This window comes from Nuphar pumila, chromosome 8, assembly GCF_984573655.1.
Source record: "Nuphar pumila chromosome 8, dmNupPumi1.hap1.1, whole genome shotgun sequence".
In the NCBI taxonomy this organism is placed as follows: Eukaryota; Viridiplantae; Streptophyta; class Magnoliopsida; order Nymphaeales; family Nymphaeaceae; genus Nuphar; species Nuphar pumila.
Genome location: NC_143256.1, coordinates 117,792,200 through 117,806,294, shown reverse-complemented (window position 1 = coordinate 117,806,294; position 14,095 = coordinate 117,792,200). Strand labels below are relative to the sequence as shown.

Below are 14,095 nucleotides of genomic sequence, written 5' to 3'. Positions count from 1 at the left end.
ACTTTAAAAAAACTTGGGTGAGAGAGGGTATATATATATATATATATGGGGGGCTCGAGGTACCTCTACCCCTTATTTTTTTTAATGGGGATGGAAAGGGGGAGGAAGGGGGGGGCTTGAGGTAACTCCCGCCCTCTATATTTTAATGTGTGGGGGGATCGAGGTAAATCCCTCCCCCTCCCCCTCCCCCCCCTTATTTTTTTCAATTACCCCTTTCATAGGTTTTTTGTTTTTTTTTTCCAAAATGGAGTTGACCGAGTCCATTTTGGAAAGATATGACCTTGGGTGCGGTTGATTGCACCCAGGGTCATTTTGACTACACCAGGTGCCACACTCGCACCTGCACCTGCACTCACGTCGCATCGATGCGGGTTCGACACCCTATTGGGTGAATCCCTGTGACATAGGGTCCAAATAAGTTGAAGGTATGGAGCACATTTTGGTTGGATAATATGGTTTTGGGAAGGGTTTGAATTTGGTTAGAAAATTGGACATGAGGAGGTTTTGCGATTGGATTTAACAAGATCAGGTTTAGATCCATTTTAAGGTTTTTAGGGATCAGGATATGAGGGTTCACGGTGGGTTTAAGAGGGCCCAATATAGGAGACTTGGATTAAAGACATGAGTTTGCTTAGATTTGGGTCTTGATAAAGATCTCATTGCTCAGTAGAGGCAACAATCGGCAAGGTCAAATCAACACTCATTTTGCCTACAACTAAGTCAAGCTCTTACTGTGTTTCGGTGCACCAACAGTGACCATTGAGGGGTTGTGCTTCAGCCATGCCTTCTTCCAAAAATGATACAAGATTCACATCATAAAGAACTAAAATAATTTCCTGACAATCTTCACATGGTCCCATGAAGAACGACGAAAGATCTGTAAAATAAATGATCCAGTCCTGATCCATTATTTTCCTTCGCTTAGCAGGTTCGTGCAGACACTTCACCAAATCTCGCAAGGCATCAACTATCTTGCACCGTGATGAATTCATCTTGACTGCACTTGCCAAGCCAAGTGTTGCCTACTTGCAGGACAAAATGTTGTTGGTCCGAAGTTCGAGTGGTGCCCAGGGGTAGGCTAGGGTTTAAGGGGGGCTCTGGGTTTGGTCATTTGGTTTGGAGTATCATGTATGTAAAAATAAAATTTTTTAGATTTTTTCAGGATTTTCTAAGGTCGAGATTAATTTATTTCTAGGTTAGGTTAGGACGTTACAGGTTTAGTCAGTTTTCTAGGTTTTGACAGGTTCCAAAGAACGGACCAGATCTCAGTGATCCAGATGAATTTTTGGGATCTATAAATTGGGCATCATATGTACGTTCCTAGGGTAAAAATTTCAGGATTTATATATCTAGGATCAGGCCTAAGGAATTTTTTGAAGTTAAAAAACGTTAGGTCATCAAGAAAAAATATTAGATCTGACAGGTTTCGGTAAAATGACGATATCTACAGATCGAGATCTGATTTTTCCGAACTGTAATTTGGGTTTGGTTTAGGACTGATAAGGTTAACTAGGGTGATTTTTTGAGGATTTTTAGGGTTGTTAATCCATTGAAACAAATTTTTGAAAACCGGACTTAGATGCAGGCATGTATCGATCCTTCCTAAGAACGGGAAAAAATTTGGCTTGACTTCCGGAAGTCGAATAAAGGTCATCAAAGGTCGGATTTGTACAATTCCAAGTTTGATTTGGAAGAGTCAGAAACATAGAATCTGATCTCAAAGTTGCAGATGACGACTAGATCATTGCTCACTGTGATGGATCAAACACCGGAAAGTATCAGATCGGAATCAAATTCAAGAAGGGCTTGGGCCCTCGCTGGAGAGACACATAACTAATGAGGTAAAAATTGGTAAATGTTAGCAGTAGCGTCGCACACACACAGTTGGGTAGGTGTGGGTCTCCTGCACACAAGGCAGTCACGTCCCAGGACAAATATTGAGCACCTAGTTAGTGAGACTCTCCCAAAAGTGTTTAGGCTGCACCAAAATACGAATCCAAACTTGGTGTGGGCTGGAAAAAATTCAGCCACACGACTACTAAGCTGTCGGGATTGTCCTCCAGCTCTAGAAGACAAAGAAAATATCATGGAGGATGTGAACCAAATCAAATCCTTAAGATTCGATGTAGATCAACGTTGGGACTAATCTAAACACCACACATGGTAAAGAATTCAACACAACTGAACAAAATATGATTAAGAAAATAAATACGGGCATCGAATCGAACATGTACGAAAACCGTAAAGGGCGTGGACCCTTGCTGCAACATACAAAGCGAATGGAGGGATTGCGTGATTCTAAGGATCACTACACGAAAACTGAGAATGTTGCATAGGTCCCGAGGAAGATGCTTTGATACCACTGTTATAAACCCGACCTTATGGATGAACGAGTTGTATAAATTCAGCCTCGGGAAGGCTCTAGCACAGGGAAAAGCCAAGAAAGAGAGAAATCCGTTCTCGATATGGCTAGGCGCTACGTCAGATAGGGTTAGCAACAGAGCAAAGGGAGAATATCGATCCCTCTGGGTGTGTTGCTGCTTAGAGAAAATATAGAAGAGTAGAGGGAGAAAGGGCTTTCCCTCTAAGGAATAGGAATTCTGAAATAGGGTGAATGAAAAATACCTCATGGGTCAAAATACTTTATTAAAAATCAACTTAAGCTAGGTACATCTATTTATAGATTTACAAGAGGGCAAAAGGGTAAAAATACACAGTTCTCACCCTAGAGAGGATTCTATGGGGGCATCCCACTAGAGTCCCAGCCTGTGTAGGACTCCAGGCTAGGTAGATTTCTCTAGGAGTCCTGGGAGAAAGGGAAACTCCCTCTGCATAGTCCCAGTTGGGTGAGTCCTGGCTGGGGCAGATCTGGTTGGGTGAACCTGGAGTAGGAAAGGGTAAGCAACTATTAAAATATGAGTGATAGTTATATATATATATATAGTTGTATATACATATCACAATCTAGGGGTATTTTGGTCTTTTGACCATTATATTAGGTGCCACACCCTTCTTATTATATATATATAATATAGTTGTATATACATATCATAGTCCAAGGGTATTTTGGTCTTTTGACCATTATATTAGGTGTCACCCTTTTTATTTTTTATTTTTATTTTTTCACTTTGTTGTACATTGTTGTATTGTCAAGAGCATTTTTGTCCTTGATAATACAACAACATTATAGTTGTTGGGAGCTCCCAACGACTAGATTTCTAGCCATTAGGCGCCCCCAACAACTACTTTTTGGAGTATCTCACACCCCCCTTTGTGTATAAATATGGGCCTCGAGCCCCTTGTAATGCAATGCATTTTGAAGTGAATAAATATTATTTTTTACATTGTTGTGTGTTCTTCTAATCCCCTAAGTTGCTATTGTGCTTTTGCCCTCTTTGTGGGATTTGTATCGGCCGCTTATTTGAGGTGTGTGGATAGCTCTTGCTTTCATTACATGGTATCAGAGACATTTATATTTTTATTGTGGCAAAGCGTGCTTGTGTGGACGTGAGGCCGTGGATCGTATGATCGTGGACTCGTAGTGCCCAAAAGAATTTTGCTTTCATTTTCTTCTTTCTTCCTCTCTATCTCTCTATTTTTCTCTCTCATTCTCTTCTTGTACCTATGGAGGATGAACGAGAAGTGATTGTCACCATACCCATGAGACTCAATGACACAAACTATGTGACGTGGGCATCCACAATGAAACACAAGATTTGAGAAAAGGGTCTATGGGGCTTGGTGGATGGATCCAAGAAGGAACCAAATCTTGTACTCACCAAGAATGAAAATGGCAAAGAAATTGCACTTTAAGGAGATGAGATGAATAAAGTCATTGACGACTATGAAAAGAGATGGAAGGAGTGGAAGATGGGTCATTCAAAAATTATGGGATGACTCATTAATAGTGTTTAAATAAAGAAATGTTCTAGCTTAGCAAAGTTTGAATTTGCTAGTGATGCTTGAAAATATCTCCAAGATATATATTCTTTAAGAGATATAGCTCATATATGTAATCTCTAAAAAAAAGAAATAACGATGACATTATTTGAGATGAGCATAAGAGAATATTACAATGTTCTCTCTCTCCTTTGAGATGAATTAACTTTCTTGGAGCCTAAGTGACATTATCCACTTAACATAGAACTCCGAGAAAAGCAAATCAACTTGAAAATTTTTATCATTTCATAAATGGGTTCAAGCCCGAATTTGAAGGAACAAAATCGACCATTCTTCATAGCGGTGTTCCTTCCATAGTAGAAACTTTAGAAGAACTAATTATGGAAGATAATAGATTGAAAAAAACCTCCCCTACTAAAGAAGAGGAATCGGTGCTTACTATATCAAGACCAAAAAATCATACAAAAGCATATAGGCCTCCTCACTTTGGAAGAGCCCAAAATGACTATGGAAAGAGCTCAAGTGATTATGGGAAGAGCTCAAATGACTATGAAAGAAATTCAAGTGACTATGAATACAAGAGAAGTGGTAAGATAATGTCATTTTGCAAAGAATCAGGCCGCATCAAGCTATTTTGCCTAAAAAGGAGAAATGAAAAGAAAGTGACTTCTATGGGATCATTAAGCGAAAAGAGTGGTGTAGATGAAGGCTCAAAAAACGTATCATTTGCTCCACTCATAGAAATCCTTCAACCACTAATCAAAGGTCAATCTTGCTCTCTCTCCGGTGCAGCTGTATCAACATGCACAAACTCCAGTAAGAACTCTTGGATTCTTGAATCCGGTGCCTCTTTCCATATGACTCCAAATGAGTCCATACTATTCAAATGTTTAATTAACTCAAACGGTTCTTATGTTTCAACCACCAATAAAACATCTTTAAAAATTAAAAGCTTGGGTACTTTAGAAAAAAATTCTAAAAATAATAAATTTTTTTATGTTTCAAACATTATAGTAGTACCCAAACTTAACCTAAACAACTTGCCAGTTTCTTAAATTATCGACCATGGATGTGAGGTTGCATTTTCATCTAATGATTGTTTGGTACATGATCTGAACATTGGCATAAGAGATTAAGACATCCAAGTATGTCAAAAATGTATTTATTCCATTTTCTTGAAAATTGTAATGAAAAGGATTTGACTTGTAAAGATTGCATACTTGGAAAAATGAAATCTCTACCTTTTGAAAATAGCCAATTTGTATCCTATGTCACATGGGTGCAGGTGCAGGTCCGGGTGCGGGGATGCGGCACTTTAAAAATGTTGAGAAACAGTCACAGTACAGGGTACTCTTATATTTATTTAAATAGGTTGGGTATATCATATTTCTTCATTGTAGCAAAGGGTATTTTTGTACATGAGTGTTTCTAATCTCTCTATTTAAGTGACATTAGACCTAATGAGAAAATAACGATTCTTTCTTACTTTCTCTCTCTCTCCTTTACTCTCTCTCTCTTTTCTGAACTGCGCAAAACCCTAGTTATCTTCAACATGGTATCAAAGTCGGACGCAGTTCTGAGCATCTGACTGTATCGACCCACCTGGGGATCGGTTCCAGCGTGCGTAGCATCTGATTTAATCTGTCGTCTTCCTCGTAGGGTCTCGTGTGTGCAACAGAAACGTAGATCTGAAGCCAGCATGTACATGATCTGATCTGACGTTCCTTCTCCAGCAGAAACACAGACTAGATGGTTATCGTTGACAGCATCTACAACGACTAATGTTAGTCGGATTCTTCAAGTAGAGCAAGAGATCTATAAATTGCAACAAGGAGAGCAAAATTTAGCCCAGTATTATGCCTCTGTGAAGGCAGCCTTTGAGAGACTAAACGCACATAGACCACTATGCTGTGACAAACAAAAACTACATCAGAAGCACACCATGGTTGCACGGTTCCTTACTGGCTTGTCAGCTGAATTTTCAGTTGCTAAAGTTCAGATGTTGACAGGCTCGGATGTTCCCACTCTTGCTGAGGCATATAATCGACTAAGTAGGCTTGCCATGTCCCTTCCTTCATCCCAATCGGAATCACAAAATTCTGCTCTGTCTGTTTCCTATGGTCGAGGCTGAGGTTTCATTCCTAATACTCGAGGACGTGGTTGAGGTATAGGAGGACGAGGCAAGCTCCAGTGTACCTACTGCGGGAGATTTGGGCATTTAAAAGACAGATGCTTTGACAACCATGGAAGACCTCCTGCATCTTTAGCTAAAGTTGTTCCTACGGCTCAAGTCGCCAAACCCGAGTCTCCCGTTGTTCCTCCTAGTGATTCAATGACTCTTACTCGTGCTGAGAATGATGATTTGATGGCACATCATTCCTTCGTGACTGATGTTGCATGTTCTGCAGGTGATGGATTATCTTCCCAAGGTAGTCGATGGATTATTGATTCAGGGGCATTTAGACATTTGTGTGGAAATGAATGTGATTTTTCGTTTTTGAATAGTGTTGCTAACCATAAAAAGGTAGTTCTTGCCGATGAGAGCTCTTCTCCCATTGTTGGCCAGGGAAATATCTCTATTTTCCCTACTCTACAGTTATCAAATGTTCTTCGTACCCCTTCATTCCCTCAAAATTTGCTATTTGTTAGTCGTGTTGCAAAAGAATTGAATTGTAGAGTAATATTTGATCCTACTTGTTGCACTTTTCAGGACTTGCTGTCGGGGAAGACGATTGGTGGAGGCTATGAGGAAGGTGGAGTCTATTATCTACACCAACCTGTTGGCTCTGTTCATTCGGCAGTTGAGTCATCCTCTAGTCTGTTGCTTTGGCATCATCGTCTTGGTCATCTTCCGTTGCTTAAATTGCGTAGAGTCATTCCTCATATCTCGTCGTCCTCTACTCTGCTGTGTAAAGCATGTCAGCTTGGGAAGCATCATAGGAGTTCATTTTCGTCTAGTCAGAGTCCTTCAAGTCAAAATTTGTTTGATCTTCTTCATGTTGATGTTTGGGGTCCAAGTAGAACTCCTAGTCGTTCTAAGTGTCGTTATTATTTAGTCGTTGTAGATGATTTTTTCAAATTGTCTTGTGCATTCTTGTTAAAAGATAGGGCTGAAGCCCCTATTATTCTTAAATCTTTGATTATTGAAATAAAAACTCAGTTTAATTCTTGCGTTAAAGTTGTTCGCACTGACAATGCTCTTGAATTCAAATCCTCTGAATTATTACAATTTTACAAAAAATTTGGAATCCAACCTCAAACTTCATGTCCTCATACCTCTCAACAAAATGGAGTAGCGGAGTGCAGGCATAGACACATTTTAAATGTCGCCCGTTGCCTCATGATTTAGTCTAATATGCCCGCGTCTTACTGGGGAGATGCGGTTCTAACTGCAGGATACCTAATAAATCGTATGCCTTCAACCTCTATGGGAGATCACATTCCCATTCAAATTCTTAATCCTGAAGCTCCACTGTTTCCTATCTCTCCAAAGGTGTTTGGCTATGTGTGCTTTGTTCATAAACTTGGTCCCACCCGAGATAAACTGTCACCCCAATCTATAAAATGTGTTTTCGTTGGGTATCCCAAACACCAAAAAGGATATCGTTGTTATGATCCCATTTCCCAAAGAGAGTATGTCAGTGCGGAAGTTTCATTTTTTTAGTCTATCCCATATTTTTCTAGTACTTCTCCAAGATTACATGCTAACCAAGGTGATTCCTTTCCTCTTCCCGTCCCTCCATTTCCATTGGAGTCTGTTAGTCTTGAGCCTCTCGTTCCAAGCCCAGTTTCGTCATGTTACAAAAATTCTCCTGTGGGGTACACACATCGAGCTCCACTCAACTCTGTGCCTTTGCCATCGGCTCCTCCAGAGGTAAGTGTTCCTGACCCTACTAACGAGCCTATTGTTGATGATTTATCTATTGCTCTTCGAAAAGGACAGGCAATATACACTTCATCCTATTTCTCAGTTTGTTTCAGAGGCCAGACTCAGTGGAAATATGAAGAATTTTGTATTAGCACTATCTGCTATATCAATTCCTCTAAATCATCATCAAGCTCTTCTGGATCCCAAATGGGAGAAGGCCATGCATGATGAAATGGATGCATTGCTTTCTCGGAGAACATGGGACTTAGTTGATCCTCCACTTGAGGCTGATATTATCGGTTGTAAATGGGTCTATACTATTAAGTATCACTCAAATAGACCGATTGAAAGGTTTAAAGCCTGTCTGGTTGCAAAAGGCTATACTCAGACTTATGGGGTGGACTTCTTTGAAACATTTTCTCCTGTTGCTCGTCTTGGGACTATTCGTCTTGTCTTGTCAGTCGCCGTGCACCATGGTTGGTCTCTCTGTCAACTCGATGTGAAAAATGTCTTTCTATATGGAGACTTGGAGGAGACAGTTTACATGCAACAACCCTTGGGGTTCGAAGTTCAGGGGGAGTGTCAAAAGGTTTGCAAGTTGAACAAGGCAATCTATGGTCTCAAGCAGAGTCCTCGTGCGTGGTTCTCCAAGCTGGTTGAGGTCATGTCAGCATTTGGGTTTGTTCAATCTGCCTCATACCACTCTTTTTTTATTAAAAAGACTTGTACAGAGATTGTGGTTATGGTAGTATATGTTGATGATATTATAATCACAGATAGCAGTGAAAAAGACATCTCTGAAACCAAGTCCCACCTGCAGAAACACTTTGTAACTAAGGATCTGGGACCACTTAGATATTTCTTGGGCATAGAGGTTGCAAGGAGTAAAGAAGGCTTGGTTTTGTCCCAACGAAAATATGTCTTGGACTTGCTAAAGGAGACAGGGATGTTAGGTACCAAACCTGCAAGGATTCCTATGGATCCTAAGGCTCACCTGTTTGATGAAAAATCAGAGTATGTGGACAATAGTAGTTATCGTTCCTTAGTTGGCAAGCTATTATACGTGACTGAAACTAGACCTGATATATCTTTAGCCGTGAGCAAGATTAGTCAGTTTATGGACAAATCTACAAAGGCTCACTAGGAGGCTGCAATGATGATCCTCGAATATCTAAAGTTATCCCCTGAAAAAGGACTATGGTTTAGATAAAATCCCTCTCTAGATGTTATTGCCTACTCAGATGCGAATTATGCAGGGTCGGTTGTTGATAAAAAGTCAACAACAGGATTCTGTGTGTTTGTTAGAGGAAATCTGGTTACTTGGAGAAGTAAGAAACAAACTGTTGTTGCTAGGTAGAGTGTTGAGCCAGAGTATCGGGCTATGGCTCAGACCGCTGCAGAGATGATGTGGGTTAAATCTGTGTTGACTGATCTTCATGTAAAAGTCTCATTACCTATGGAGATGATATGTGATAATAGAGCTACTACTTATATTGCTAATAACCCAGTGTTTTATGAGAGGACAAAGCACATTAAAGTGGATTGCCACTATGTACGTGACTTGGTACAAACTAGGAACATTTGTACCAAGCACGTTGTAATGAAAAGAGGCGGAAGCACCAATAGAGCAAATGTCACTCTTTAAGAGTGACCACTAGAGCCAAGAACACAAACACCAAATGTGCACACACAAAAACTCTCAAATATGGAAATGACTTAAAGTCATAAGTTGGATATTATCTATGTCACATGGGTGCGGGTGCGGGTGCGGGTGCAGGTGCGGGTGCGACACGGGTGCGGCGCAATTTCAAAAATTTTGGACATGGGGACTCGGCTATATATATATTAAAAAAAAATAAAATATATATATATATATATAAGACTCGGTCAAAGTTGTGCCCATTAGGGGACAGGTGATGAGTTGTGAAGGCATTCTGTACACTTTCTTCATACAGGAATAATTCACTTTTGGGCACTTTCTTCATACACTGTAATAATTCACTTTCTTCATACAGGAAAAAACCACAAAAACTTGAGTTGTGCCCATTTTGTACTTAAAACTTGAAAGTGTACAGGTTTTTTAGTTGTGATGGGTTTTTTCCTTACAGCTGTAGCCCAGAAAATTTAAAAAAAAAATCCAAAAAAAAAAAAATCCAAAAAATGGACCAAAATGACCCTGGGTGCGTTGACCGCACCCAGGGTCGGGTTGACCGAGTCCGAGCCGCACCCGTGTCGGTGCGTGTCGACGCGGGTGCGGCGACCTTGGAGCCGAGTCCGTGTGACATAGGATATTATTGAAGAAAGGAAGAGAGAGGGGTAAAAAACCCATACATAAGAAGAACACCTCCTCTATTTATAGAGGAGGGAGGCTCTAAAGAAGAGACTACAAGGGGGCTCCCTTGTAGTCGTTGGGAGCTCCAACGGTCAGAAATCTGACCGTTGGGGCCCCAACGACTACAAGAGTGGGGTCCCTTGTGGTCATCCTAAAGAAAGAAAAATAAAAAACAAAAAAAGGAAAAAGGAAAAAGGAAAAAGATAAAAAAGAAAAATAAAAAGATACATTGACTGAATTACAAGAATACCCCTTATCGGGTATTTCAATAAAATATAATATGTATATATATACATATATGTATACATATACTTATATATATACGGATGTATATATATATATAAGTATATGTATATATATATATATTTTAACACGCCCCCTCAAACTTTACGGGGAGAAGACCGAAAGTTTGCTAAGGAGAAACATGAATCGTGGAGTAGGGAGCGCCTTGGTGAAGAAGTCAGCTAGTTGATGCTCTGAAGTAACCTATGGTAATGAGATAGTCCCTCTGAGGTATTCGTCTCGAACATAATGGCAGTTCATTTCAATATGCTAGGTCCGCTCATGAAAGGTGTGATTACTAGCAATGTATATCGCACTTTTGATGTCACAGCAGAGCTTGGTGGGAGTGGAAATGGGGACACCCATGTCAGCAAGGAGACTTCTGAGCCATACGATTTCCATAGTTGTCATTGCCATGGCCCGATATTCAGCTTCAGTGGATGACAGTGAAACCTTCTGCTGCTTCTTGCATCTCCACGAAATGAGAGATTCATCTAAAAAAATACAAAGACCCGTTATTGAGATACGATCATTGGGATTTCCTCCCCAGTCAGCATCAGTAAAAGCAGTTAAGTCAAGAGAGGAGGAAGAGGATAAGAAGAGTCCCTTGGATATAGTATTTTTGATATATCTGACAATTCTCAATACGGCTGCAATATGAACCGAAGTAGGTGCATGCTGAAACTGGCTTACTGCATGAACCGCATGAGCTATGTCTGGACGGGTGATGGATAGACAGGTGAGAGATCCGATTAATTGACGGTAGGGGGTTGGATCCTCAAGAAGAACACCATCTTCAAGTCTCAGTTTGGCATTAATGACTTCGGGAGTCTCAACTTTCTTTTCATCAGATACTCCTGATTTGGCACAAATTTCTGCAGCTAATTTCATCTGAGATAAGATGTATCCTCGCGGGGAATAAGCCACTTCAATCCCTAAAAAATATCTCAAATAACCAAGGTCAGACATATCAAAAGTTTCTTTTAACATGGACTTTACATCATTTACTCCCTTTTTATCATTCCCAGTAATGATCATATCATCAACATACAACAGAAGCATAATAATGGAGTCACCTGTCCTTTTAACAAAAAGATCAGTGTCAGTATAACAAGAAAAACCTAAATTTATTAATACGTTACTAAACCTATCATACCAAGCTTTAGGTGCTTGCTTAAGACCATATAAAGCCTTTTTTAATTTCAAAATTTTTTCATTTAAATCCATACCTGAAGGCGGTTCCATATACACTTCTTCATTTAAATTACCATTCAAAAAGGCATTTTTGACATCAAGTTGAAAGATTGGCCATTTTTTAACTGCGGCTATAGCAATAAGAGCTCGAACACTAGTCATTCGAGCAACGGGGGCAAAAGTTTCATCATAATCTACCCCATACTCTTGGGCATATCCCTTGGCTACCAACCTAGCCTTATATCTTTCCAATGAACCATCACTTTTAGTTTTTACTTTAAAAACCCATCTACATCCAATGGGTTTCTTGCCATTGGGAGGATCAATGATTTCCCAAGTTTGTGCTTTTTTAAGAGCATTAAGTTCAAGTTGCATAGCTTCATTCCAATGAGCATATTGCTTAGCATCATTGTAATGAGATGGTTCATGAAAAGAGTGAAGAGCAAGTAGGCATGCTCGAAAATTAGGCGAAAAAGAATCATAAGAAACAAATCTATTTGGTATTTTGGAAATCCGATTTGATCTTCTTTGAGAAGTCTCTTCGATGGACTCATTTTGGGAAAATTTTTCAAAGGCACAAGGAGGATTCCTTTCATTCCTTCTACAGTAGACTTGAATTTGTCTTGAAACATTTTCTTCTAAGTTTTGATCATCGCTTGGATGTTCAACAAGATCTTCACTAAGGGATTCATTAGAATCAATATGATCATCTATGATGTTTTCTTTAGGCAATAAGTCAAATAAGAATGAATAGTCAATATTTTCATTTGGTTGGTGCGAAAAACCACTTTCCTCTTCAAGAAATGTGACATCTTTAGAGATATAAAGATTGTTTTTAAGTATGTCAAAACATTGATACCCTTTTTGTTTTTCGCCATATCCCCAAAAAATACATTCAATAGCCCTAGGGGAAAGTTTATCATTCTTGTGAGTTAAAACAAAACATTTACATCCAAAAATTCTTACTCTTTTATAATCGGGAGACATATTGTAAAGTTTTTCAAATGGAGAAAGATTTTTCAAAGAGGACGAAGGAGTTCTATTGATAAGATATGTAGAGGTTAGAACCGCTTCGGCCCAAAAGGATTATGGAATGTTTCTTGAGATTAATAACGTTCTTGTAGTCTCTATTATGTGCCTATGCTTTCTTTCCGCAAGACCATTTTGTTGCGGAGTGTTGGGACAAGAACGTTGGTGGAAAATTCCATTTTCTTTCAAATAGTTTTGAAAATCATTGGACATATATTCGCCTCCCGAATCGGATCTAAGAATAGATAGATTTCCCAAAAATTGCTTTTTGACTATTGCATGAAATTCTTTAAAGAAAGAGAAGACTTCGGATTTGCGACTTAGGAAGTAAATCCACGTGAATCGAGTAAAATCATCAATAAATACCACGTAATACGAAAAACCTCCTTTAGACAAAATAGGGGAAGGTCCCCACACATCGGAATGAATAAGTTCAAATGGCCGAGTGGTAAAGTAACTTCTTTGTGGAAATGAAATAGCTTTAGATTTCCCAAAAATGCAATCTTTACAAGTCATGTGATTGCCTTTACAAGTATTGTTCAAAAACGGAAAAAGAGACATTTTTACAAAATTTGGATGGCCAAGTCTCTCATGCCATATTCCAATACTTTTGTCTTTTACAAGATTGCACGATGGCTTAGAAGGAAGAGTCAAAAAATCCATAAAGTAGAGGTCACCCCTTCTATGGCCTTGCCCAATCAGCTTCCCTGACTGGAGATCCTGCACGGTGCAATCCTTAGGTGAGAAAGAGACTTGGCATCCATGATCGGTGATTTGAGATACGGAAAAAAGGTTTAAATTTATTTTAGGAACGATTCTTACTTTAGGAACAAAAAAGTTTTTAAAATCAAGTGATCCAATACTTTCAATTTTTAGTGATGTACCATCGGCCGTTGAAACACAAGAAGATATAGGTTCGGAAAAAATATTTGAAAGAGAATTTTTATGAGATGTCATATGAAAAGAAGCACCGGAGTCTAGTATCCACATACCTGGAGGAGATAAAGAGTAGGCAATGGCGGCCCCGGATGTTGAAGGAGAAGTCTTGAGAAGATGTTGGCGAACTTCGGAGATGTGATTTAGAGTTTCTTTGATATCTCCTTCTTTGGTACTTTCTTCCTTCTTCGGAGAAGTTTCCCCAACCGCGGCAACATTTCCTTTGAGTTTTGGACAAGCCGGTCTAATGTGACCCGGTTCATTACAATAATGGCATATTATTCCCCTTCTAGGCCCATTATTATTTTTGTTAAAATGGGGAGGTTTATACACTTTAACATTTGATCCGGGCCTAGTAACGGCCAAAACTTCATCACTCTTGATGCTTAAGCCAAGTCGAGTTTCTTCTTGACATATCTCGGCGAGGGCATCTTCAATAGGTAAGGCTTTGCTTCTATGGAGAAGAGATGCCCTTACTTGTTCAAACTCCGGGCGAAGACCATGAAGAAATTGAAAGAAATGTTCTTTTTCAATTTGTTCCCTCTTTAATTCAA

General features: G+C 39.4%; 1 protein-coding gene across 3 annotated transcripts in view; it reads right to left on the bottom strand.

Annotated features, from left to right (window-relative positions):
* The window catches only part of LOC149830375 (rhodanese-like domain-containing protein 9, chloroplastic), a 36,725-nt gene that overhangs the window by 8,293 nt on the left and 14,337 nt on the right, over window positions 1–14,095 (bottom strand). The window lies entirely within an intron of this gene.